General features: G+C 69.7%; 6 non-coding genes across 6 annotated transcripts; all 6 read left to right on the top strand.

Moving 5' to 3' along the window:
• The first annotated feature begins 3,779 nt into the window (after positions 1 to 3,779).
• LOC139043703 (5S ribosomal RNA) lies at positions 3,780 to 3,898 on the top strand. Its single transcript, XR_011500771.1, has one exon. It is a non-coding gene; the product is annotated as a 5S ribosomal RNA (ribosomal RNA).
• Positions 3,899 to 8,034: 4,136 nt separating this feature from the next.
• LOC139043702 (5S ribosomal RNA) lies at positions 8,035 to 8,153 on the top strand. The gene has a single exon (XR_011500770.1). It is a non-coding gene; the product is annotated as a 5S ribosomal RNA (ribosomal RNA).
• Positions 8,154 to 12,290: 4,137 nt separating this feature from the next.
• Positions 12,291 to 12,409, top strand: LOC139043701 (5S ribosomal RNA). Its single transcript, XR_011500769.1, has one exon. It is a non-coding gene; the product is annotated as a 5S ribosomal RNA (ribosomal RNA).
• Positions 12,410 to 16,540: 4,131 nt separating this feature from the next.
• Positions 16,541 to 16,659, top strand: LOC139043711 (5S ribosomal RNA). Its single transcript, XR_011500779.1, has one exon. It is a non-coding gene; the product is annotated as a 5S ribosomal RNA (ribosomal RNA).
• Positions 16,660 to 20,805: 4,146 nt separating this feature from the next.
• Positions 20,806 to 20,924, top strand: LOC139043710 (5S ribosomal RNA). The gene has a single exon (XR_011500778.1). It is a non-coding gene; the product is annotated as a 5S ribosomal RNA (ribosomal RNA).
• Positions 20,925 to 25,078: 4,154 nt separating this feature from the next.
• Positions 25,079 to 25,197, top strand: LOC139043709 (5S ribosomal RNA). Its single transcript, XR_011500777.1, has one exon. It is a non-coding gene; the product is annotated as a 5S ribosomal RNA (ribosomal RNA).

Below are 25,197 nucleotides of genomic sequence, written 5' to 3'. Positions count from 1 at the left end.
TCCCACCCGCTCGGCTCCCGCTCCGGTGACACCCCAGCCCTTCCCTCGGCGCCCCGCCCCCGCCGCCCCAGCCGCCGGGTAGAGTCGTCCTGTCAGGTGGAACGGATTCCACGGCGGTGCCGGGAGGCCCAAACGGGTCCCAAAGCGACCAGCCCCGCCCACCGAGGAAAGGCACCTGGTCAGGCTTTTCCAGACACCGCCCGCTTCTCCAAGGACAGGGCGGACTGGGTTAGAGAGGAGCGTCTCGGGCACCTCACCCAAGACGGGATGGCTTCTGCCTTTGCTGGCGTCTCTGCCGCTGCAGGTCATCTTCTAAAACCTGGTACCCGCTTGCTTGTCCTTGAGAGGCTCATTCACAATCAACACTCCTTTCCCGACCTAAGTTTGTCCCTGTCAGTTTGTCTCGCTTTTCCTTCCAGAAGCCCCCTTCCCGGGGTGGGGGGGAGGGGGGGAGGTGGTGGTGGTGGGGGGGGGGGTAGGGGGGTGGGTGGGTCTGAGTTTCAAGCTCCACCTGACTAGGATCCCATTCTGCTTTCGCCTTCGGGCGGTCCTGCCTCGCTTGGAAACGCTGCTACGTTGCTCCTGGTGGATGAGCTTGCGTTCGTTTTGAGTTTGAGAACGCTGGATGCAAAGACGAGGAGTCTTGATGGCTGAGGCTTTTGGTGTCCCCTCACTCGGGGGCCTCCCTCTCTTCCCGCCTCCCCCCGCCTCCCCACCCACCCCCTCACACCCGACCCCTACCACCCCAGGGCCCCGGCCGGGCCCCGCCCCTCCAGGCCGCATCTGTCAGAGGGAGTTGAAAAGCCTCCTGACAGGACACGTCCTCCCTCAGCAGCCAGCCCTTCCTGGCTCCCTGGCTTCAGCTTTCCGTTCGCGTGGCTCGGGCAGCCTTTCGCATCTTCTTTGCACCTGCCTGTGTTTGCAACAGAGGACCGTGGCCAAGGGATCCAGGAAACCGGGAGGAGAGCTGGCTTCCGGGGAGGCGAATGGGAAGGACAGGGAGGCAGAGAGGGAGCCTTGCCTCAGAGAACGGACTTTGAACCCCCGAAGGGAAAAGTCCTCCAGATAAATCACGTCTTCCCCACCGAATCCAAGAGCCATACTCGCTCGCTGTGGAAAAATGGGGACATCCCGGTCAAAGCAGGACGAGAGAGGACCCAAAGCTCCCTCCTCTCCCCGTTCAGCCATCGTCGTCCTGGGAGGGAGTCTCTTCGCGGTTCGCTTCTCCTGCCGGCCCCGTTTCCCCTCCTGCCAACCCAGCGCCTCTCTCGCCTGCTCCTCGCTTCCTCGGGCTGCGGGCTGCGGGCTGCGGGATGGGGGAGGGGGGGGGTGCGGTGCGCGTCGCTCCCTGCCAGCTCGTGCCCGGGGTGGTTCTGACGGGTCCCCGGATCTGATCTCCGAGGAGCACCTTCTGCGGGGAGAAGCGGGACTGCGTCCCTGTCAGTTTCCCGGAGCGCGGGACCGGAGCCTTGCCCCGAAACGCAGGCTCGGGAGACCGAAGTCCTGAGCTGAAACCCAAGGGGCGCCGTCTCCCGCGAGTGACGTGCCCTCCCTGAGCTGCGCTTTCCTCCTCTGGTGCGAGGGGGTCCTGGCGTTCGTGCCTCCTTGCGGGGGCGAGTGCTGGTGAGAACGCAAGCGGGAAATACGGAGCAGACCGCTCAGCACGGAGCGCGGCCTCGGTGGGGGCCCGGGCCTCGGCCGCCGTCCTTCCCCACGAGCCTACTTCTTGCCGCCGAGGCTCATCCAGCACCCAGGGATCGATCGCCTGGCTGCTTCCGGCCAGACACTCTCCTAGGTGCTGGCCACCCAGCAGCCGAGAACGCGGGTGCCAATCTCGGCCTCCGGGGCGTTCGCCTCCTCGCCTCTGGGGCCGCAAGACCAGCGGTGTGCCTACGCATGCCGGCCAGAGGTGGCAGAACCTGACGAGGACACGTGCCGTGGAAAATGGAGAGCTTGGCGCCCCGGAGGGCCTCGTCGGACGTCTGTGGATGGCCGTCGCTCTCTTTGCCGAAGCCCGCCCCCTGCCCATCTTCTCTCCGTCCCAGGGTCCCCTTTCCAGTGGGACGCAAGAAGGCCCACAGGGCCCAAACGCTGGAGACGGGCAGCGCACACAGCGCGCCCTGGGTCCCGGGGGGTGCGGCGGGAAAGCCTTGCGGCACAGAACCCTGAAGCCCAGAGGTCTCGAGACAGGGAGAGCCGGGACGTCGGCAGGCACCGACGGGCCTTCGGACGCGACTCTTCCTCCCCGTCATCACACCGTGCTGCTCCTCCCTCCGTCCTGGGCGCGAGCGCGCTCTTGGGAAGACGGAGGCGCCTTCGTCGGTGACCTAGCGGGCGGGAGATCCCGGGCAACGTCCCCAGCGGCACTTGAGCAGAACGGGGACGCTGCGGTCGGTCGTCGGGGAGGGGCTTCTACATGTCTGGTAGATGGAGCTGCTTTCTCGTGCCAAGTTCTCTGGGCCCTGACTTTTCTGCCTGCTCCTTCTATCAACTCAGTAAGGTCGGGGGTGCCCGGCAGAAAGAGGAAAAGAGCCAGAGCGAAGAAGCGGAGAGAAAGGAACACACAAACCCGGACGCACACACACACACAGGCACACAGACACACAGGCGCGCGCGCGCGCGCGCGCACACACACACACACACACACACACACGCCTACACACCCACTCGCACAACCCGCACAAGCACACGCACACGCAAGCGCAGACAGAGCGCGCCAGCGAGCTCCGGTGCCTGCCTGTGGTTCCTGGGCGATGGCGGGGCAGCGATGCCGGGAGCCCGGGACTCCTGAGAGCCTGTCTGCGCGGCCTAGGGCCCCAGGGGTGATCGCCAGCCCCGGGGCCCCTGCCTCCTGGCCCGGGCCCAGCTCCAGCACCACCGCCCTCCTGGGGGGGAAGCGAGCTCTTGGGCAGAGCCTCTCTGGGTCAGGGTGGGTGTCTGTCTAGGTCCGTGTCTTGGATCCTCTCCGTGTCGCCGTTTCTCTGTTTCTCCGTGTCTCTGTCTCTGTCTCTGTCTCTGGGTCTCTGGGCTGGCGCCAGCAGGAGCTGTCCAGGGTCCCCGCGAGGGGCGGGTTGGGGGCGGGGTGCCGGTCTCCTGGGCGGCGCTGGCGGGGGGGAAGTGTGGCCGCCCCGCCTCCCCGCTCCCTCAGGGGCAGCGCGGCGGGCTTCCGCTGACGCCCTCTGGTCGCGCCGGTGGCTCCGCCTGGGTTTGGGCAAGTCGGGGCCCGGCCGGCGCCGCAGAGGTCAGGGCTCCCGCTGGGAGGCCCCTCGGGCCGGAGGGGACTCAGAGGAGCACGGGCCCGGCGGCCCGACGCCCCGACGCCTCGGGCCAAGTGCCCCGCGCCACCCCCCTCCCAGCAGCCGCATCTCCTGCGACCCATCGCCGGATCCGAGCGGCCAGGGCGGCCTGGAGTGTTCCCGGGCCGCGAGGGGAGAGCGCCCAGCCAGGCGCCCCGCCCCCATCCCCGCCCCCACCGCCGCCCCCACCACCCCTCGTTTCCCACCGCCGCCCGCCCCGCCCCGCCTCCTCGCACCCCGGGCTGCTCCAGGCCTCCGCGCCCTGGGAGGGCAGCAGGGCGGGGCAGCGCAGGGTTTGGCTGGCCCGCTGGCCGCGCCCGAGGCGGCCGCGGCGGGAGGCAGCAGCGGGAGGAAGGCGGCAGGCCGGGCGCGGGCGCAGGGGGCGCCGGCGGCGGGTGCGCGTCACAGAGGCCTGGGCGCGCGCGAGCCGCGGGCCGGGCGACGCGGCGCGGCTTCTTAGGGGCGCCGGCGGCAGGCGCCAGCGTCTACGGCCATACCACCCTGAACGCGCCCGATCTCGTCTGATCTCGGAAGCTAAGCAGGGTCGGGCCTGGTTAGTACTTGGATGGGAGACCGCCTGGGAATACCGGGTGCTGTAGGCTTTTGCCTCCCTCGCCTTTTGCCGCCGGCCGGGCGCGGCTCCCTCCGCGCTCCTGCCGCCCCTCCTCCGTCCTGCGGCCTCCGGCCTCCGTCCTCCGCGGACGCCCCCCACCCCTCCAGCCAGCCCGACCCCCCCCACCCTCCCCCTCCCCTCCCGCCCCCCTCCGCACCGCGGGCCCGCCGGCGCCGCCCATGGGCAGGGCCCAACCCCTCCCCGCCACAGCCCAACCCTTCCAGCTCGCGGCCCCACCCGAACCCAGGGCCAATCGGGGCCAGCCCGGCGGGACCGGGACCGGGACCGGGACCGGGACCCCGACGCCGCACACGCCGCCGGCCGGCTCCCTCTGGCCTCGGCCTCTTCCCACCCGCTCGGCTCCCGCTCCGGTGACACCCCAGCCCTTCCCTCGGCGCCCCGCCCCCGCCGCCCCAGCCGCCGGGTAGAGTCGTCCTGTCAGGTGGAACGGATTCCACGGCGGTGCCGGGAGGCCCAAACGGGTCCCAAAGCGACCAGCCCCGCCCACCGAGGAAAGGCACCTGGTCAGGCTTTTCCAGACACCGCCCGCTTCTCCAAGGACAGGGCGGACTGGGTTAGAGAGGAGCGTCTCGGGCACCTCACCCAAGACGGGATGGCTTCTGCCTTTGCTGGCGTCTCTGCCGCTGCAGGTCATCTTCTAAAACCTGGTACCCGCTTGCTTGTCCTTGAGAGGCTCATTCACAATCAACACTCCTTTCCCGACCTAAGTTTGTCCCTGTCAGTTTGTCTCGCTTTTCCTTCCAGAAGCCCCCTTCCCGGGGTGGGGGGGAGGGGGGGAGGTGGTGGTGGTGGGGGGGGGGGTAGGGGGGTGGGTGGGTCTGAGTTTCAAGCTCCACCTGACTAGGATCCCATTCTGCTTTCGCCTTCGGGCGGTCCTGCCTCGCTTGGAAACGCTGCTACGTTGCTCCTGGTGGATGAGCTTGCGTTCGTTTTGAGTTTGAGAACGCTGGATGCAAAGACGAGGAGTCTTGATGGCTGAGGCTTTTGGTGTCCCCTCACTCGGGGGCCTCCCTCTCTTCCCGCCTCCCCCCGCCTCCCCACCCACCCCCTCACACCCGACCCCTACCACCCCAGGGCCCCGGCCGGGCCCCGCCCCTCCAGGCCGCATCTGTCAGAGGGAGTTGAAAAGCCTCCTGACAGGACACGTCCTCCCTCAGCAGCCAGCCCTTCCTGGCTCCCTGGCTTCAGCTTTCCGTTCGCGTGGCTCGGGCAGCCTTTCGCATCTTCTTTGCACCTGCCTGTGTTTGCAACAGAGGACCGTGGCCAAGGGATCCAGGAAACCGGGAGGAGAGCTGGCTTCCGGGGAGGCGAATGGGAAGGACAGGGAGGCAGAGAGGGAGCCTTGCCTCAGAGAACGGACTTTGAACCCCCGAAGGGAAAAGTCCTCCAGATAAATCACGTCTTCCCCACCGAATCCAAGAGCCATACTCGCTCGCTGTGGAAAAATGGGGACATCCCGGTCAAAGCAGGACGAGAGAGGACCCAAAGCTCCCTCCTCTCCCCGTTCAGCCATCGTCGTCCTGGGAGGGAGTCTCTTCGCGGTTCGCTTCTCCTGCCGGCCCCGTTTCCCCTCCTGCCAACCCAGCGCCTCTCTCGCCTGCTCCTCGCTTCCTCGGGCTGCGGGCTGCGGGCTGCGGGATGGGGGAGGGGGGGGGTGCGGTGCGCGTCGCTCCCTGCCAGCTCGTGCCCGGGGTGGTTCTGACGGGTCCCCGGATCTGATCTCCGAGGAGCACCTTCTGCGGGGAGAAGCGGGACTGCGTCCCTGTCAGTTTCCCGGAGCGCGGGACCGGAGCCTTGCCCCGAAACGCAGGCTCGGGAGACCGAAGTCCTGAGCTGAAACCCAAGGGGCGCCGTCTCCCGCGAGTGACGTGCCCTCCCTGAGCTGCGCTTTCCTCCTCTGGTGCGAGGGGGTCCTGGCGTTCGTGCCTCCTTGCGGGGGCGAGTGCTGGTGAGAACGCAAGCGGGAAATACGGAGCAGACCGCTCAGCACGGAGCGCGGCCTCGGTGGGGGCCCGGGCCTCGGCCGCCGTCCTTCCCCACGAGCCTACTTCTTGCCGCCGAGGCTCATCCAGCACCCAGGGATCGATCGCCTGGCTGCTTCCGGCCAGACACTCTCCTAGGTGCTGGCCACCCAGCAGCCGAGAACGCGGGTGCCAATCTCGGCCTCCGGGGCGTTCGCCTCCTCGCCTCTGGGGCCGCAAGACCAGCGGTGTGCCTACGCATGCCGGCCAGAGGTGGCAGAACCTGACGAGGACACGTGCCGTGGAAAATGGAGAGCTTGGCGCCCCGGAGGGCCTCGTCGGACGTCTGTGGATGGCCGTCGCTCTCTTTGCCGAAGCCCGCCCCCTGCCCATCTTCTCTCCGTCCCAGGGTCCCCTTTCCAGTGGGACGCAAGAAGGCCCACAGGGCCCAAACGCTGGAGACGGGCAGCGCACACAGCGCGCCCTGGGTCCCGGGGGGTGCGGCGGGAAAGCCTTGCGGCACAGAACCCTGAAGCCCAGAGGTCTCGAGACAGGGAGAGCCGGGACGTCGGCAGGCACCGACGGGCCTTCGGACGCGACTCTTCCTCCCCGTCATCACACCGTGCTGCTCCTCCCTCCGTCCTGGGCGCGAGCGCGCTCTTGGGAAGACGGAGGCGCCTTCGTCGGTGACCTAGCGGGCGGGAGATCCCGGGCAACGTCCCCAGCGGCACTTGAGCAGAACGGGGACGCTGCGGTCGGTCGTCGGGGAGGGGCTTCTACATGTCTGGTAGATGGAGCTGCTTTCTCGTGCCAAGTTCTCTGGGCCCTGACTTTTCTGCCTGCTCCTTCTATCAACTCAGTAAGGTCGGGGGTGCCCGGCAGAAAGAGGAAAAGAGCCAGAGCGAAGAAGCGGAGAGAAAGGAACACACAAACCCGGACGCACACACACACACAGGCACACAGACACACAGGCGCGCGCGCGCGCGCGCGCACACACACACACACACACACACACACGCCTACACACCCACTCGCACAACCCGCACAAGCACACGCACACGCAAGCGCAGACAGAGCGCGCCAGCGAGCTCCGGTGCCTGCCTGTGGTTCCTGGGCGATGGCGGGGCAGCGATGCCGGGAGCCCGGGACTCCTGAGAGCCTGTCTGCGCGGCCTAGGGCCCCAGGGGTGATCGCCAGCCCCGGGGCCCCTGCCTCCTGGCCCGGGCCCAGCTCCAGCACCACCGCCCTCCTGGGGGGGAAGCGAGCTCTTGGGCAGAGCCTCTCTGGGTCAGGGTGGGTGTCTGTCTAGGTCCGTGTCTTGGATCCTCTCCGTGTCGCCGTTTCTCTGTTTCTCCGTGTCTCTGTCTCTGTCTCTGTCTCTGGGTCTCTGGGCTGGCGCCAGCAGGAGCTGTCCAGGGTCCCCGCGAGGGGCGGGTTGGGGGCGGGGTGCCGGTCTCCTGGGCGGCGCTGGCGGGGGGGAAGTGTGGCCGCCCCGCCTCCCCGCTCCCTCAGGGGCAGCGCGGCGGGCTTCCGCTGACGCCCTCTGGTCGCGCCGGTGGCTCCGCCTGGGTTTGGGCAAGTCGGGGCCCGGCCGGCGCCGCAGAGGTCAGGGCTCCCGCTGGGAGGCCCCTCGGGCCGGAGGGGACTCAGAGGAGCACGGGCCCGGCGGCCCGACGCCCCGACGCCTCGGGCCAAGTGCCCCGCGCCACCCCCCTCCCAGCAGCCGCATCTCCTGCGACCCATCGCCGGATCCGAGCGGCCAGGGCGGCCTGGAGTGTTCCCGGGCCGCGAGGGGAGAGCGCCCAGCCAGGCGCCCCGCCCCCATCCCCGCCCCCACCGCCGCCCCCACCACCCCTCGTTTCCCACCGCCGCCCGCCCCGCCCCGCCTCCTCGCACCCCGGGCTGCTCCAGGCCTCCGCGCCCTGGGAGGGCAGCAGGGCGGGGCAGCGCAGGGTTTGGCTGGCCCGCTGGCCGCGCCCGAGGCGGCCGCGGCGGGAGGCAGCAGCGGGAGGAAGGCGGCAGGCCGGGCGCGGGCGCAGGGGGCGCCGGCGGCGGGTGCGCGTCACAGAGGCCTGGGCGCGCGCGAGCCGCGGGCCGGGCGACGCGGCGCGGCTTCTTAGGGGCGCCGGCGGCAGGCGCCAGCGTCTACGGCCATACCACCCTGAACGCGCCCGATCTCGTCTGATCTCGGAAGCTAAGCAGGGTCGGGCCTGGTTAGTACTTGGATGGGAGACCGCCTGGGAATACCGGGTGCTGTAGGCTTTTGCCTCCCTCGCCTTTTGCCGCCGGCCGGGCGCGGCTCCCTCCGCGCTCCTGCCGCCCCTCCTCCGTCCTGCGGCCTCCGGCCTCCGTCCTCCGCGGACGCCCCCCACCCCTCCAGCCAGCCCGACCCCCCCCACCCTCCCCCTCCCCTCCCGCCCCCCTCCGCACCGCGGGCCCGCCGGCGCCGCCCATGGGCAGGGCCCAACCCCTCCCCGCCACAGCCCAACCCTTCCAGCTCGCGGCCCCACCCGAACCCAGGGCCAATCGGGGCCAGCCCGGCGGGACCGGGACCGGGACCGGGACCGGGACCCCGACGCCGCACACGCCGCCGGCCGGCTCCCTCTGGCCTCGGCCTCTTCCCACCCGCTCGGCTCCCGCTCCGGTGACACCCCAGCCCTTCCCTCGGCGCCCCGCCCCCGCCGCCCCAGCCGCCGGGTAGAGTCGTCCTGTCAGGTGGAACGGATTCCACGGCGGTGCCGGGAGGCCCAAACGGGTCCCAAAGCGACCAGCCCCGCCCACCGAGGAAAGGCACCTGGTCAGGCTTTTCCAGACACCGCCCGCTTCTCCAAGGACAGGGCGGACTGGGTTAGAGAGGAGCGTCTCGGGCACCTCACCCAAGACGGGATGGCTTCTGCCTTTGCTGGCGTCTCTGCCGCTGCAGGTCATCTTCTAAAACCTGGTACCCGCTTGCTTGTCCTTGAGAGGCTCATTCACAATCAACACTCCTTTCCCGACCTAAGTTTGTCCCTGTCAGTTTGTCTCGCTTTTCCTTCCAGAAGCCCCCTTCCCGGGGTGGGGGGGAGGGGGGGAGGTGGTGGTGGTGGGGGGGGGGGTAGGGGGGTGGGTGGGTCTGAGTTTCAAGCTCCACCTGACTAGGATCCCATTCTGCTTTCGCCTTCGGGCGGTCCTGCCTCGCTTGGAAACGCTGCTACGTTGCTCCTGGTGGATGAGCTTGCGTTCGTTTTGAGTTTGAGAACGCTGGATGCAAAGACGAGGAGTCTTGATGGCTGAGGCTTTTGGTGTCCCCTCACTCGGGGGCCTCCCTCTCTTCCCGCCTCCCCCCGCCTCCCCACCCACCCCCTCACACCCGACCCCTACCACCCCAGGGCCCCGGCCGGGCCCCGCCCCTCCAGGCCGCATCTGTCAGAGGGAGTTGAAAAGCCTCCTGACAGGACACGTCCTCCCTCAGCAGCCAGCCCTTCCTGGCTCCCTGGCTTCAGCTTTCCGTTCGCGTGGCTCGGGCAGCCTTTCGCATCTTCTTTGCACCTGCCTGTGTTTGCAACAGAGGACCGTGGCCAAGGGATCCAGGAAACCGGGAGGAGAGCTGGCTTCCGGGGAGGCGAATGGGAAGGACAGGGAGGCAGAGAGGGAGCCTTGCCTCAGAGAACGGACTTTGAACCCCCGAAGGGAAAAGTCCTCCAGATAAATCACGTCTTCCCCACCGAATCCAAGAGCCATACTCGCTCGCTGTGGAAAAATGGGGACATCCCGGTCAAAGCAGGACGAGAGAGGACCCAAAGCTCCCTCCTCTCCCCGTTCAGCCATCGTCGTCCTGGGAGGGAGTCTCTTCGCGGTTCGCTTCTCCTGCCGGCCCCGTTTCCCCTCCTGCCAACCCAGCGCCTCTCTCGCCTGCTCCTCGCTTCCTCGGGCTGCGGGCTGCGGGCTGCGGGATGGGGGAGGGGGGGGGTGCGGTGCGCGTCGCTCCCTGCCAGCTCGTGCCCGGGGTGGTTCTGACGGGTCCCCGGATCTGATCTCCGAGGAGCACCTTCTGCGGGGAGAAGCGGGACTGCGTCCCTGTCAGTTTCCCGGAGCGCGGGACCGGAGCCTTGCCCCGAAACGCAGGCTCGGGAGACCGAAGTCCTGAGCTGAAACCCAAGGGGCGCCGTCTCCCGCGAGTGACGTGCCCTCCCTGAGCTGCGCTTTCCTCCTCTGGTGCGAGGGGGTCCTGGCGTTCGTGCCTCCTTGCGGGGGCGAGTGCTGGTGAGAACGCAAGCGGGAAATACGGAGCAGACCGCTCAGCACGGAGCGCGGCCTCGGTGGGGGCCCGGGCCTCGGCCGCCGTCCTTCCCCACGAGCCTACTTCTTGCCGCCGAGGCTCATCCAGCACCCAGGGATCGATCGCCTGGCTGCTTCCGGCCAGACACTCTCCTAGGTGCTGGCCACCCAGCAGCCGAGAACGCGGGTGCCAATCTCGGCCTCCGGGGCGTTCGCCTCCTCGCCTCTGGGGCCGCAAGACCAGCGGTGTGCCTACGCATGCCGGCCAGAGGTGGCAGAACCTGACGAGGACACGTGCCGTGGAAAATGGAGAGCTTGGCGCCCCGGAGGGCCTCGTCGGACGTCTGTGGATGGCCGTCGCTCTCTTTGCCGAAGCCCGCCCCCTGCCCATCTTCTCTCCGTCCCAGGGTCCCCTTTCCAGTGGGACGCAAGAAGGCCCACAGGGCCCAAACGCTGGAGACGGGCAGCGCACACAGCGCGCCCTGGGTCCCGGGGGGTGCGGCGGGAAAGCCTTGCGGCACAGAACCCTGAAGCCCAGAGGTCTCGAGACAGGGAGAGCCGGGACGTCGGCAGGCACCGACGGGCCTTCGGACGCGACTCTTCCTCCCCGTCATCACACCGTGCTGCTCCTCCCTCCGTCCTGGGCGCGAGCGCGCTCTTGGGAAGACGGAGGCGCCTTCGTCGGTGACCTAGCGGGCGGGAGATCCCGGGCAACGTCCCCAGCGGCACTTGAGCAGAACGGGGACGCTGCGGTCGGTCGTCGGGGAGGGGCTTCTACATGTCTGGTAGATGGAGCTGCTTTCTCGTGCCAAGTTCTCTGGGCCCTGACTTTTCTGCCTGCTCCTTCTATCAACTCAGTAAGGTCGGGGGTGCCCGGCAGAAAGAGGAAAAGAGCCAGAGCGAAGAAGCGGAGAGAAAGGAACACACAAACCCGGACGCACACACACACACAGGCACACAGACACACAGGCGCGCGCGCGCGCGCGCGCACACACACACACACACACACACACACACGCCTACACACCCACTCGCACAACCCGCACAAGCACACGCACACGCAAGCGCAGACAGAGCGCGCCAGCGAGCTCCGGTGCCTGCCTGTGGTTCCTGGGCGATGGCGGGGCAGCGATGCCGGGAGCCCGGGACTCCTGAGAGCCTGTCTGCGCGGCCTAGGGCCCCAGGGGTGATCGCCAGCCCCGGGGCCCCTGCCTCCTGGCCCGGGCCCAGCTCCAGCACCACCGCCCTCCTGGGGGGGAAGCGAGCTCTTGGGCAGAGCCTCTCTGGGTCAGGGTGGGTGTCTGTCTAGGTCCGTGTCTTGGATCCTCTCCGTGTCGCCGTTTCTCTGTTTCTCCGTGTCTCTGTCTCTGTCTCTGTCTCTGGGTCTCTGGGCTGGCGCCAGCAGGAGCTGTCCAGGGTCCCCGCGAGGGGCGGGTTGGGGGCGGGGTGCCGGTCTCCTGGGCGGCGCTGGCGGGGGGAAGGGTGGCCGCCCCGCCTCCCCGCTCCCTCAGGGGCAGCGCGGCGGGCTTCCGCTGACGCCCTCTGGTCGCGCCGGTGGCTCCGCCTGGGTTTGGGCAAGTCGGGGCCCGGCCGGCGCCGCAGAGGTCAGGGCTCCCGCTGGGAGGCCCCTCGGGCCGGAGGGGACTCAGAGGAGCACGGGCCCGGCGGCCCGACGCCCCGACGCCTCGGGCCAAGTGCCCCGCGCCACCCCCCTCCCAGCAGCCGCATCTCCTGCGACCCATCGCCGGATCCGAGCGGCCAGGGCGGCCTGGAGTGTTCCCGGGCCGCGAGGGGAGAGCGCCCAGCCAGGCGCCCCGCCCCCATCCCCGCCCCCACCGCCGCCCCCACCACCCCTCGTTTCCCACCGCCGCCCGCCCCGCCCCGCCTCCTCGCACCCCGGGCTGCTCCAGGCCTCCGCGCCCTGGGAGGGCAGCAGGGCGGGGCAGCGCAGGGTTTGGCTGGCCCGCTGGCCGCGCCCGAGGCGGCCGCGGCGGGAGGCAGCAGCGGGAGGAAGGCGGCAGGCCGAGCGCGGGCGCAGGGGGCGCCGGCGGCGGGTGCGCGTCACAGAGGCCTGGGCGCGCGCGAGCCGCGGGCCGGGCGACGCGGCGCGGCTTCTTAGGGGCGCCGGCGGCAGGCGCCAGCGTCTACGGCCATACCACCCTGAACGCGCCCGATCTCGTCTGATCTCGGAAGCTAAGCAGGGTCGGGCCTGGTTAGTACTTGGATGGGAGACCGCCTGGGAATACCGGGTGCTGTAGGCTTTTGCCTCCCTCGCCTTTTGCCGCCGGCCGGGCGCGGCTCCCTCCGCGCTCCTGCCGCCCCTCCTCCGTCCTGCGGCCTCCGGCCTCCGTCCTCCGCGGACGCCCCCCACCCCTCCAGCCAGCCCGACCCCCCCCACCCTCCCCCTCCCCTCCCGCCCCCCTCCGCACCGCGGGCCCGCCGGCGCCGCCCATGGGCAGGGCCCAACCCCTCCCCGCCACAGCCCAACCCTTCCAGCTCGCGGCCCCACCCGAACCCAGGGCCAATCGGGGCCAGCCCGGCGGGACCGGGACCGGGACCGGGACCGGGACCCCGACGCCGCACACGCCGCCGGCCGGCTCCCTCTGGCCTCGGCCTCTTCCCACCCGCTCGGCTCCCGCTCCGGTGACACCCCAGCCCTTCCCTCGGCGCCCCGCCCCCGCCGCCCCAGCCGCCGGGTAGAGTCGTCCTGTCAGGTGGAACGGATTCCACGGCGGTGCCGGGAGGCCCAAACGGGTCCCAAAGCGACCAGCCCCGCCCACCGAGGAAAGGCACCTGGTCAGGCTTTTCCAGACACCGCCCGCTTCTCCAAGGACAGGGCGGACTGGGTTAGAGAGGAGCGTCTCGGGCACCTCACCCAAGACGGGATGGCTTCTGCCTTTGCTGGCGTCTCTGCCGCTGCAGGTCATCTTCTAAAACCTGGTACCCGCTTGCTTGTCCTTGAGAGGCTCATTCACAATCAACACTCCTTTCCCGACCTAAGTTTGTCCCTGTCAGTTTGTCTCGCTTTTCCTTCCAGAAGCCCCCTTCCCGGGGTGGGGGGGAGGGGGGGAGGTGGTGGTGGTGGGGGGGGGTAGGGGGTGGGTGGGTCTGAGTTTCAAGCTCCACCTGACTAGGATCCCATTCTGCTTTCGCCTTCGGGCGGTCCTGCCTCGCTTGGAAACGCTGCTACGTTGCTCCTGGTGGATGAGCTTGCGTTCGTTTTGAGTTTGAGAACGCTGGATGCAAAGACGAGGAGTCTTGATGGCTGAGGCTTTTGGTGTCCCCTCACTCGGGGGCCTCCCTCTCTTCCCGCCTCCCCCCGCCTCCCCACCCACCCCCTCACACCCGACCCCTACCACCCCAGGGCCCCGGCCGGGCCCCGCCCCTCCAGGCCGCATCTGTCAGAGGGAGTTGAAAAGCCTCCTGACAGGACACGTCCTCCCTCAGCAGCCAGCCCTTCCTGGCTCCCTGGCTTCAGCTTTCCGTTCGCGTGGCTCGGGCAGCCTTTCGCATCTTCTTTGCACCTGCCTGTGTTTGCAACAGAGGACCGTGGCCAAGGGATCCAGGAAACCGGGAGGAGAGCTGGCTTCCGGGGAGGCGAATGGGAAGGACAGGGAGGCAGAGAGGGAGCCTTGCCTCAGAGAACGGACTTTGAACCCCCGAAGGGAAAAGTCCTCCAGATAAATCACGTCTTCCCCACCGAATCCAAGAGCCATACTCGCTCGCTGTGGAAAAATGGGGACATCCCGGTCAAAGCAGGACGAGAGAGGACCCAAAGCTCCCTCCTCTCCCCGTTCAGCCATCGTCGTCCTGGGAGGGAGTCTCTTCGCGGTTCGCTTCTCCTGCCGGCCCCGTTTCCCCTCCTGCCAACCCAGCGCCTCTATCGCCTGCTCCTCGCTTCCTCGGGCTGCGGGCTGCGGGCTGCGGGATGGGGGAGGGGGGGGTGCGGTGCGCGTCGCTCCCTGCCAGCTCGTGCCCGGGGTGGTTCTGACGGGTCCCCGGATCTGATCTCCGAGGAGCACCTTCTGCGGGGAGAAGCGGGACTGCGTCCCTGTCAGTTTCCCGGAGCGCGGGACCGGAGCCTTGCCCCGAAACGCAGGCTCGGGAGACCGAAGTCCTGAGCTGAAACCCAAGGGGCGCCGTCTCCCGCGAGTGACGTGCCCTCCCTGAGCTGCGCTTTCCTCCTCTGGTGCGAGGGGGTCCTGGCGTTCGTGCCTCCTTGCGGGGGCGAGTGCTGGTGAGAACGCAAGCGGGAAATACGGAGCAGACCGCTCAGCACGGAGCGCGGCCTCGGTGGGGGCCCGGGCCTCGGCCGCCGTCCTTCCCCACGAGCCTACTTCTTGCCGCCGAGGCTCATCCAGCACCCAGGGATCGATCGCCTGGCTGCTTCCGGCCAGACACTCTCCTAGGTGCTGGCCACCCAGCAGCCGAGAACGCGGGTGCCAATCTCGGCCTCCGGGGCGTTCGCCTCCTCGCCTCTGGGGCCGCAAGACCAGCGGTGTGCCTACGCATGCCGGCCAGAGGTGGCAGAACCTGACGAGGACACGTGCCGTGGAAAATGGAGAGCTTGGCGCCCCGGAGGGCCTCGTCGGACGTCTGTGGATGGCCGTCGCTCTCTTTGCCGAAGCCCGCCCCCTGCCCATCTTCTCTCCGTCCCAGGGTCCCCTTTCCAGTGGGACGCAAGAAGGCCCACAGGGCCCAAACGCTGGAGACGGGCAGCGCACACAGCGCGCCCTGGGTCCCGGGGGGTGCGGCGGGAAAGCCTTGCGGCACAGAACCCTGAAGCCCAGAGGTCTCGAGACAGGGAGAGCCGGGACGTCGGCAGGCACCGACGGGCCTTCGGACGCGACTCTTCCTCCCCGTCATCACACCGTGCTGCTCCTCCCTCCGTCCTGGGCGCGAGCGCGCTCTTGGGAAGACGGAGGCGCCTTCGTCGGTGACCTAGCGGGCGGGAGATCCCGGGCAACGTCCCCAGCAGCACTTGAGCAGAACGGGGACGCTGCGGTCGGTCGTCGGGGAGGGGCTTCTACATGTCTGGTAGATGGAGCTGCTTTCTCGTGCCAAGTTCTCTGGGCCCTGACTTTTCTGCCTGCTCCTTCTATCAACTCAGTAAGGTCGGGGGTGCCCGGCAGAAAGAGGAAAAGAGCCAGAGCGAAGAAGCGGAGAGAAAGGAACACACAAACCCGGACGCACACACACACACAGGCACACAGACACACAGGCGCGCGCGCGCGCGCGCACACACACACACACACACACACACACACGCCTACACACCCACTCGCACAACCCGCACAAGCACACGCACACGCAAGCGCAGACAGAGCGCGCCAGCGAGCTCCGGTGCCTGCCTGTGGTTCCTGGGCGATGGCGGGGCAGCGATGCCGGGAGCCCGGGACTCCTGAGAGCCTGTCTGCGCGGCCTAGGGCCCCAGGGGTGATCGCCAGCCCCGGGGCCCCTGCCTCCTGGCCCGGGCCCAGCTCCAGCACCACCGCCCTCCTGGGGGGGAAGCGAGCTCTTGGGCAGAGCCTCTCTGGGTCAGGGTGGGTGTCTGTCTAGGTCCGTGTCTTGGATCCTCTCCGTGTCGCCGTTTCTCTGTTTCTCCGTGTCTCTGTCTCTGTCTCTGTCTCTGGGTCTCTGGGCTGGCGCCAGCAGGAGCTGTCCAGGGTCCCCGCGAGGGGCGGGTTGGGGGCGGGGTGCCGGTCTCCTGGGCGGCGCTGGCGGGGGGAAGTGTGGCCGCCCCGCCTCCCCGCTCCCTCAGGGGCAGCGCGGCGGGCTTCCGCTGACGCCCTCTGGTCGCGCCGGTGGCTCCGCCTGGGTTTGGGCAAGTCGGGGCCCGGCCGGCGCCGCAGAGGTCAGGGCTCCCGCTGGGAGGCCCCTCGGGCCGGAGGGGACTCAGAGGAGCACGGGCCCGGCGGCCCGACGCCCCGACGCCTCGGGCCAAGTGCCCCGCGCCACCCCCCTCCCAGCAGCCGCATCTCCTGCGACCCATCGCCGGATCCGAGCGGCCAGGGCGGCCTGGAGTGTTCCCGGGCCGCGAGGGGAGAGCGCCCAGCCAGGCGCCCCGCCCCCATCCCCGCCCCCACCGCCGCCCCCACCACCCCTCGTTTCCCACCGCCGCCCGCCCCGCCCCGCCTCCTCGCACCCCGGGCTGCTCCAGGCCTCCGCGCCCTGGGAGGGCAGCAGGGCGGGGCAGCGCAGGGTTTGGCTGGCCCGCTGGCCGCGCCCGAGGCGGCCGCGGCGGGAGGCAGCAGCGGGAGGAAGGCGGCAGGCCGGGCGCGGGCGCAGGGGGCGCCGGCGGCGGGTGCGCGTCACAGAGGCCTGGGCGCGCGCGAGCCGCGGGCCGGGCGACGCGGCGCGGCTTCTTAGGGGCGCCGGCGGCAGGCGCCAGCGTCTACGGCCATACCACCCTGAACGCGCCCGATCTCGTCTGATCTCGGAAGCTAAGCAGGGTCGGGCCTGGTTAGTACTTGGATGGGAGACCGCCTGGGAATACCGGGTGCTGTAGGCTTTTGCCTCCCTCGCCTTTTGCCGCCGGCCGGGCGCGGCTCCCTCCGCGCTCCTGCCGCCCCTCCTCCGTCCTGCGGCCTCCGGCCTCCGTCCTCCGCGGACGCCCCCCACCCCTCCAGCCAGCCCGACCCCCCCCACCCTCCCCCTCCCCTCCCGCCCCCCTCCGCACCGCGGGCCCGCCGGCGCCGCCCATGGGCAGGGCCCAACCCCTCCCCGCCACAGCCCAACCCTTCCAGCTCGCGGCCCCACCCGAACCCAGGGCCAATCGGGGCCAGCCCGGCGGGACCGGGACCGGGACCGGGACCGGGACCGGGACCGGGACCCCGACGCCGCACACGCCGCCGGCCGGCTCCCTCTGGCCTCGGCCTCTTCCCACCCGCTCGGCTCCCGCTCCGGTGACACCCCAGCCCTTCCCTCGGCGCCCCGCCCCCGCCGCCCCAGCCGCCGGGTAGAGTCGTCCTGTCAGGTGGAACGGATTCCACGGCGGTGCCGGGAGGCCCAAACGGGTCCCAAAGCGACCAGCCCCGCCCACCGAGGAAAGGCACCTGGTCAGGCTTTTCCAGACACCGCCCGCTTCTCCAAGGACAGGGCGGACTGGGTTAGAGAGGAGCGTCTCGGGCACCTCACCCAAGACGGGATGGCTTCTGCCTTTGCTGGCGTCTCTGCCGCTGCAGGTCATCTTCTAAAACCTGGTACCCGCTTGCTTGTCCTTGAGAGGCTCATTCACAATCAACACTCCTTTCCCGACCTAAGTTTGTCCCTGTCAGTTTGTCTCGCTTTTCCTTCCAGAAGCCCCCTTCCCGGGGTGGGGGGGAGGGGGGGAGGTGGTGGTGGTGGGGGGGGGTAGGGGGTGGGTGGGTCTGAGTTTCAAGCTCCACCTGACTAGGATCCCATTCTGCTTTCGCCTTCGGGCGGTCCTGCCTCGCTTGGAAACGCTGCTACGTTGCTCCTGGTGGATGAGCTTGCGTTCGTTTTGAGTTTGAGAACGCTGGATGCAAAGACGAGGAGTCTTGATGGCTGAGGCTTTTGGTGTCCCCTCACTCGGGGGCCTCCCTCTCTTCCCGCCTCCCCCCGCCTCCCCACCCACCCCCTCACACCCGACCCCTACCACCCCAGGGCCCCGGCCGGGCCCCGCCCCTCCAGGCCGCATCTGTCAGAGGGAGTTGAAAAGCCTCCTGACAGGACACGTCCTCCCTCAGCAGCCAGCCCTTCCTGGCTCCCTGGCTTCAGCTTTCCGTTCGCGTGGCTCGGGCAGCCTTTCGCATCTTCTTTGCACCTGCCTGTGTTTGCAACAGAGGACCGTGGCCAAGGGATCCAGGAAACCGGGAGGAGAGCTGGCTTCCGGGGAGGCGAATGGGAAGGACAGGGAGGCAGAGAGGGAGCCTTGCCTCAGAGAACGGACTTTGAACCCCCGAAGGGAAAAGTCCTCCAGATAAATCACGTCTTCCCCACCGAATCCAAGAGCCATACTCGCTCGCTGTGGAAAAATGGGGACATCCCGGTCAAAGCAGGACGAGAGAGGACCCAAAGCTCCCTCCTCTCCCCGTTCAGCCATCGTCGTCCTGGGAGGGAGTCTCTTCGCGGTTCGCTTCTCCTGCCGGCCCCGTTTCCCCTCCTGCCAACCCAGCGCCTCTATCGCCTGCTCCTCGCTTCCTCGGGCTGCGGGCTGCGGGCTGCGGGATGGGGGAGGGGGGGGTGCGGTGCGCGTCGCTCCCTGCCAGCTCGTGCCCGGGGTGGTTCTGACGGGTCCCCGGATCTGATCTCCGAGGAGCACCTTCTGCGGGGAGAAGCGGGACTGCGTCCCTGTCAGTTTCCCGGAGCGCGGGACCGGAGCCTTGCCCCGAAACGCAGGCTCGGGAGACCGAAGTCCTGAGCTGAAACCCAAGGGGCGCCGTCTCCCGCGAGTGACGTGCCCTCCCTGAGCTGCGCTTTCCTCCTCTGGTGCGAGGGGGTCCTGGCGTTCGTGCCTCCTTGCGGGGGCGAGTGCTGGTGAGAACGCAAGCGGGAAATACGGAGCAGACCGCTCAGCACGGAGCGCGGCCTCGGTGGGGGCCCGGGCCTCGGCCGCCGTCCTTCCCCACGAGCCTACTTCTTGCCGCCGAGGCTCATCCAGCACCCAGGGATCGATCGCCTGGCTGCTTCCGGCCAGACACTCTCCTAGGTGCTGGCCACCCAGCAGCCGAGAACGCGGGTGCCAATCTCGGCCTCCGGGGCGTTCGCCTCCTCGCCTCTGGGGCCGCAAGACCAGCGGTGTGCCTACGCATGCCGGCCAGAGGTGGCAGAACCTGACGAGGACACGTGCCGTGGAAAATGGAGAGCTTGGCGCCCCGGAGGGCCTCGTCGGACGTCTGTGGATGGCCGTCGCTCTCTTTGCCGAAGCCCGCCCCCTGCCCATCTTCTCTCCGTCCCAGGGTCCCCTTTCCAGTGGGACGCAAGAAGGCCCACAGGGCCCAAACGCTGGAGACGGGCAGCGCACACAGCGCGCCCTGGGTCCCGGGGGGTGCGGCGGGAAAGCCTTGCGGCACAGAACCCTGAAGCCCAGAGGTCTCGAGACAGGGAGAGCCGGGACGTCGGCAGGCACCGACGGGCCTTCGGACGCGACTCTTCCTCCCCGTCATCACACCGTGCTGCTCCTCCCTCCGTCCTGGGCGCGAGCGCGCTCTTGGGAAGACGGAGGCGCCTTCGTCGGTGACCTAGCGGGCGGGAGATCCCGGGCAACGTCCCCAGCGGCACTTGAGCAGAACGGGGACGCTGCGGTCGGTCGTCGGGGAGGGGCTTCTACATGTCTGGTAGATGGAGCTGCTTTCTCGTGCCAAGTTCTCTGGGCCCTGACTTTTCTGCCTGCTCCTTCTATCAACTCAGTAAGGTCGGGGGTGCCCGGCAGAAAGAGGAAAAGAGCCAGAGCGAAGAAGCGGAGAGAAAGGAACACACAAACCCGGACGCACACACACACACAGGCACACAGACACACAGGCGCGCGCGCGCGCGCGCGCGCACACACACACACACACACACACACACGCCTACACACCCACTCGCACAACCCGCACAAGCACACGCACACGCAAGCGCAGACAGAGCGCGCCAGCGAGCTCCGGTGCCTGCCTGTGGTTCCTGGGCGATGGCGGGGCAGCGATGCCGGGAGCCCGGGACTCCTGAGAGCCTGTCTGCGCGGCCTAGGGCCCCAGGGGTGATCGCCAGCCCCGGGGCCCCTGCCTCCTGGCCCGGGCCCAGCTCCAGCACCACCGCCCTCCTGGGGGGGAAGCGAGCTCTTGGGCAGAGCCTCTCTGGGTCAGGGTGGGTGTCTGTCTAGGTCCGTGTCTTGGATCCTCTCCGTGTCGCCGTTTCTCTGTTTCTCCGTGTCTCTGTCTCTGTCTCTGTCTCTGGGTCTCTGGGCTGGCGCCAGCAGGAGCTGTCCAGGGTCCCCGCGAGGGGCGGGTTGGGGGCGGGGTGCCGGTCTCCTGGGCGGCGCTGGCGGGGGGGAAGTGTGGCCGCCCCGCCTCCCCGCTCCCTCAGGGGCAGCGCGGCGGGCTTCCGCTGACGCCCTCTGGTCGCGCCGGTGGCTCCGCCTGGGTTTGGGCAAGTCGGGGCCCGGCCGGCGCCGCAGAGGTCAGGGCTCCCGCTGGGAGGCCCCTCGGGCCGGAGGGGACTCAGAGGAGCACGGGCCCGGCGGCCCGACGCCCCGACGCCTCGGGCCAAGTGCCCCGCGCCACCCCCCTCCCAGCAGCCGCATCTCCTGCGACCCATCGCCGGATCCGAGCGGCCAGGGCGGCCTGGAGTGTTCCCGGGCCGCGAGGGGAGAGCGCCCAGCCAGGCGCCCCGCCCCCATCCCCGCCCCCACCGCCGCCCCCACCACCCCTCGTTTCCCACCGCCGCCCGCCCCGCCCCGCCTCCTCGCACCCCGGGCTGCTCCAGGCCTCCGCGCCCTGGGAGGGCAGCAGGGCGGGGCAGCGCAGGGTTTGGCTGGCCCGCTGGCCGCGCCCGAGGCGGCCGCGGCGGGAGGCAGCAGCGGGAGGAAGGCGGCAGGCCGGGCGCGGGCGCAGGGGGCGCCGGCGGCGGGTGCGCGTCACAGAGGCCTGGGCGCGCGCGAGCCGCGGGCCGGGCGACGCGGCGCGGCTTCTTAGGGGCGCCGGCGGCAGGCGCCAGCGTCTACGGCCATACCACCCTGAACGCGCCCGATCTCGTCTGATCTCGGAAGCTAAGCAGGGTCGGGCCTGGTTAGTACTTGGATGGGAGACCGCCTGGGAATACCGGGTGCTGTAGGCTTTTGCCTCCCTCGCCTTTTGCCGCCGGCCGGGCGCGGCTCCCTCCGCGCTCCTGCCGCCCCTCCTCCGTCCTGCGGCCTCCGGCCTCCGTCCTCCGCGGACGCCCCCCACCCCTCCAGCCAGCCCGACCCCCCCCACCCTCCCCCTCCCCTCCCGCCCCCCTCCGCACCGCGGGCCCGCCGGCGCCGCCCATGGGCAGGGCCCAACCCCTCCCCGCCACAGCCCAACCCTTCCAGCTCGCGGCCCCACCCGAACCCAGGGCCAATCGGGGCCAGCCCGGCGGGACCGGGACCGGGACCGGGACCGGGACCGGGACCGGGACCGGGACCCCGACGCCGCACACGCCGCCGGCCGGCTCCCTCTGGCCTCGGCCTCTTCCCACCCGCTCGGCTCCCGCTCCGGTGACACCCCAGCCCTTCCCTCGGCGCCCCGCCCCCGCCGCCCCAGCCGCCGGGTAGAGTCGTCCTGTCAGGTGGAACGGATTCCACGGCGGTGCCGGGAGGCCCAAACGGGTCCCAAAGCGACCAGCCCCGCCCACCGAGGAAAGGCACCTGGTCAGGCTTTTCCAGACACCGCCCGCTTCTCCAAGGACAGGGCGGACTGGGTTAGAGAGGAGCGTCTCGGGCACCTCACCCAAGACGGGATGGCTTCTGCCTTTGCTGGCGTCTCTGCCGCTGCAGGTCATCTTCTAAAACCTGGTACCCGCTTGCTTGTCCTTGAGAGGCTCATTCACAATCAACACTCCTTTCCCGACCTAAGTTTGTCCCTGTCAGTTTGTCTCGCTTTTCCTTCCAGAAGCCCCCTTCCCGGGGTGGGGGGGAGGGGGGGAGGTGGTGGTGGTGGGGGGGGGTAGGGGGTGGGTGGGTCTGAGTTTCAAGCTCCACCTGACTAGGATCCCATTCTGCTTTCGCCTTCGGGCGGTCCTGCCTCGCTTGGAAACGCTGCTACGTTGCTCCTGGTGGATGAGCTTGCGTTCGTTTTGAGTTTGAGAACGCTGGATGCAAAGACGAGGAGTCTTGATGGCTGAGGCTTTTGGTGTCCCCTCACTCGGGGGCCTCCCTCTCTTCCCGCCTCCCCCCGCCTCCCCACCCACCCCCTCACACCCGACCCCTACCACCCCAGGGCCCCGGCCGGGCCCCGCCCCTCCAGGCCGCATCTGTCAGAGGGAGTTGAAAAGCCTCCTGACAGGACACGTCCTCCCTCAGCAGCCAGCCCTTCCTGGCTCCCTGGCTTCAGCTTTCCGTTCGCGTGGCTCGGGCAGCCTTTCGCATCTTCTTTGCACCTGCCTGTGTTTGCAACAGAGGACCGTGGCCAAGGGATCCAGGAAACCGGGAGGAGAGCTGGCTTCCGGGGAGGCGAATGGGAAGGACAGGGAGGCAGAGAGGGAGCCTTGCCTCAGAGAACGGACTTTGAACCCCCGAAGGGAAAAGTCCTCCAGATAAATCACGTCTTCCCCACCGAATCCAAGAGCCATACTCGCTCGCTGTGGAAAAATGGGGACATCCCGGTCAAAGCAGGACGAGAGAGGACCCAAAGCTCCCTCCTCTCCCCGTTCAGCCATCGTCGTCCTGGGAGGGAGTCTCTTCGCGGTTCGCTTCTCCTGCCGGCCCCGTTTCCCCTCCTGCCAACCCAGCGCCTCTATCGCCTGCTCCTCGCTTCCTCGGGCTGCGGGCTGCGGGCTGCGGGATGGGGGAGGGGGGGGTGCGGTGCGCGTCGCTCCCTGCCAGCTCGTGCCCGGGGTGGTTCTGACGGGTCCCCGGATCTGATCTCCGAGGAGCACCTTCTGCGGGGAGAAGCGGGACTGCGTCCCTGTCAGTTTCCCGGAGCGCGGGACCGGAGCCTTGCCCCGAAACGCAGGCTCGGGAGACCGAAGTCCTGAGCTGAAACCCAAGGGGCGCCGTCTCCCGCGAGTGACGTGCCCTCCCTGAGCTGCGCTTTCCTCCTCTGGTGCGAGGGGGTCCTGGCGTTCGTGCCTCCTTGCGGGGGCGAGTGCTGGTGAGAACGCAAGCGGGAAATACGGAGCAGACCGCTCAGCACGGAGCGCGGCCTCGGTGGGGGCCCGGGCCTCGGCCGCCGTCCTTCCCCACGAGCCTACTTCTTGCCGCCGAGGCTCATCCGGCACCCAGGGATCGATCGCCTGGCTGCTTCCGGCCAGACACTCTCCTAGGTGCTGGCCACCCAGCAGCCGAGAACGCGGGTGCCAATCTCGGCCTCCGGGGCGTTCGCCTCCTCGCCTCTGGGGCCGCAAGACCAGCGGTGTGCCTACCTACACATGCCGGCCAGAGGTGGCAGAACCTGACGAGGACACGTGCCGTGGAAAATGGAGAGCTTGGCGCCCCGGAGGGCCTCGTCGGACGTCTGTGGATGGCCGTCGCTCTCTTTGCCGAAGCCCGCCCCCTGCCCATCTTCTCTCCGTCCCAGGGTCCCCTTTCCAGTGGGACGCAAGAAGGCCCACAGGGCCCAAACGCTGGAGACGGGCAGCGCACACAGCGCGCCCTGGGTCCCGGGGGGTGCGGCGGGAAAGCCTTGCGGCACAGAACCCTGAAGCCCAGAGGTCTCGAGACAGGGAGAGCCAGGACGTCGGCAGGCACCGACGGGCCTTCGGACGCGACTCTTCCTCCCCGTCATCACACCGTGCTGTTCCTCCCTCCGTCCTGGGCGCGAGCGCGCTCTTGGGAAGACGGAGGCGCCTTCGTCGGTGACCTAGCGGGCGGGAGATCCCGGGCAACGTCCCCAGCGGCACTTGAGCAGAACGGGGACGCTGCGGTCGGTCGTCGGGGAGGGGCTTCTACATGTCTGGTAGATGGAGCTGCTTTCTCGTGCCAAGTTCTCTGGGCCCTGACTTTTCTGCCTGCTCCTTCTATCAACTCAGTAAGGTCGGGGGTGCCCGGCAGAAAGAGGAAAAGAGCCAGAGCGAAGAAGCGGAGAGAAAGGAACACACAAACCCGGACGCACACACACACACAGGCACACAGACACACAGGCGCGCGCGCGCGCGCGCGCACACACACACACACACACACACACACGCCTACACACCCACTCGCACAACCCGCACAAGCACACGCACACGCAAGCGCAGACAGAGCGCGCCAGCGAGCTCCGGTGCCTGCCTGTGGTTCCTGGGCGATGGCGGGGCAGCGATGCCGGGAGCCCGGGACTCCTGAGAGCCTGTCTGCGCGGCCTAGGGCCCCAGGGGTGATCGCCAGCCCCGGGGCCCCTGCCTCCTGGCCCGGGCCCAGCTCCAGCACCACCGCCCTCCTGGGGGGGAAGCGAGCTCTTGGGCAGAGCCTCTCTGGGTCAGGGTGGGTGTCTGTCTAGGTCCGTGTCTTGGATCCTCTCCGTGTCGCCGTTTCTCTGTTTCTCCGTGTCTCTGTCTCTGTCTCTGTCTCTGGGTCTCTGGGCTGGCGCCAGCAGGAGCTGTCCAGGGTCCCCGCGAGGGGCGGGTTGGGGGCGGGGTGCCGGTCTCCTGGGCGGCGCTGGCGGGGGGGAAGTGTGGCCGCCCCGCCTCCCCGCTCCCTCAGGGGCAGCGCGGCGGGCTTCCGCTGACGCCCTCTGGTCGCGCCGGTGGCTCCGCCTGGGTTTGGGCAAGTCGGGGCCCGGCCGGCGCCGCAGAGGTCAGGGCTCCCGCTGGGAGGCCCCTCGGGCCGGAGGGGACTCAGAGGAGCACGGGCCCGGCGGCCCGACGCCCCGACGCCTCGGGCCAAGTGCCCCGCGCCACCCCCCTCCCAGCAGCCGCATCTCCTGCGACCCATCGCCGGATCCGAGCGGCCAGGGCGGCCTGGAGTGTTCCCGGGCCGCGAGGGGAGAGCGCCCAGCCAGGCGCCCCGCCCCCATCCCCGCCCCCACCGCCGCCCCCACCACCCCTCGTTTCCCACCGCCGCCCGCCCCGCCCCGCCTCCTCGCACCCCGGGCTGCTCCAGGCCTCCGCGCCCTGGGAGGGCAGCAGGGCGGGGCAGCGCAGGGTTTGGCTGGCCCGCTGGCCGCGCCCGAGGCGGCCGCGGCGGGAGGCAGCAGCGGGAGGAAGGCGGCAGGCCGGGCGCGGGCGCAGGGGGCGCCGGCGGCGGGTGCGCGTCACAGAGGCCTGGGCGCGCGCGAGCCGCGGGCCGGGCGACGCGGCGCGGCTTCTTAGGGGCGCCGGCGGCAGGCGCCAGCGTCTACGGCCATACCACCCTGAACGCGCCCGATCTCGTCTGATCTCGGAAGCTAAGCAGGGTCGGGCCTGGTTAGTACTTGGATGGGAGACCGCCTGGGAATACCGGGTGCTGTAGGCT

The sequence above is a fragment of the Equus asinus genome, unplaced genomic scaffold (assembly GCF_041296235.1).
Source record: "Equus asinus isolate D_3611 breed Donkey unplaced genomic scaffold, EquAss-T2T_v2 contig_33, whole genome shotgun sequence".
Taxonomy (NCBI): Eukaryota; Metazoa; Chordata; class Mammalia; order Perissodactyla; family Equidae; genus Equus; species Equus asinus.
Note: the sequence above shows the minus strand (reverse complement) of the source record. Positions and strands in the feature narration are given on the sequence as shown.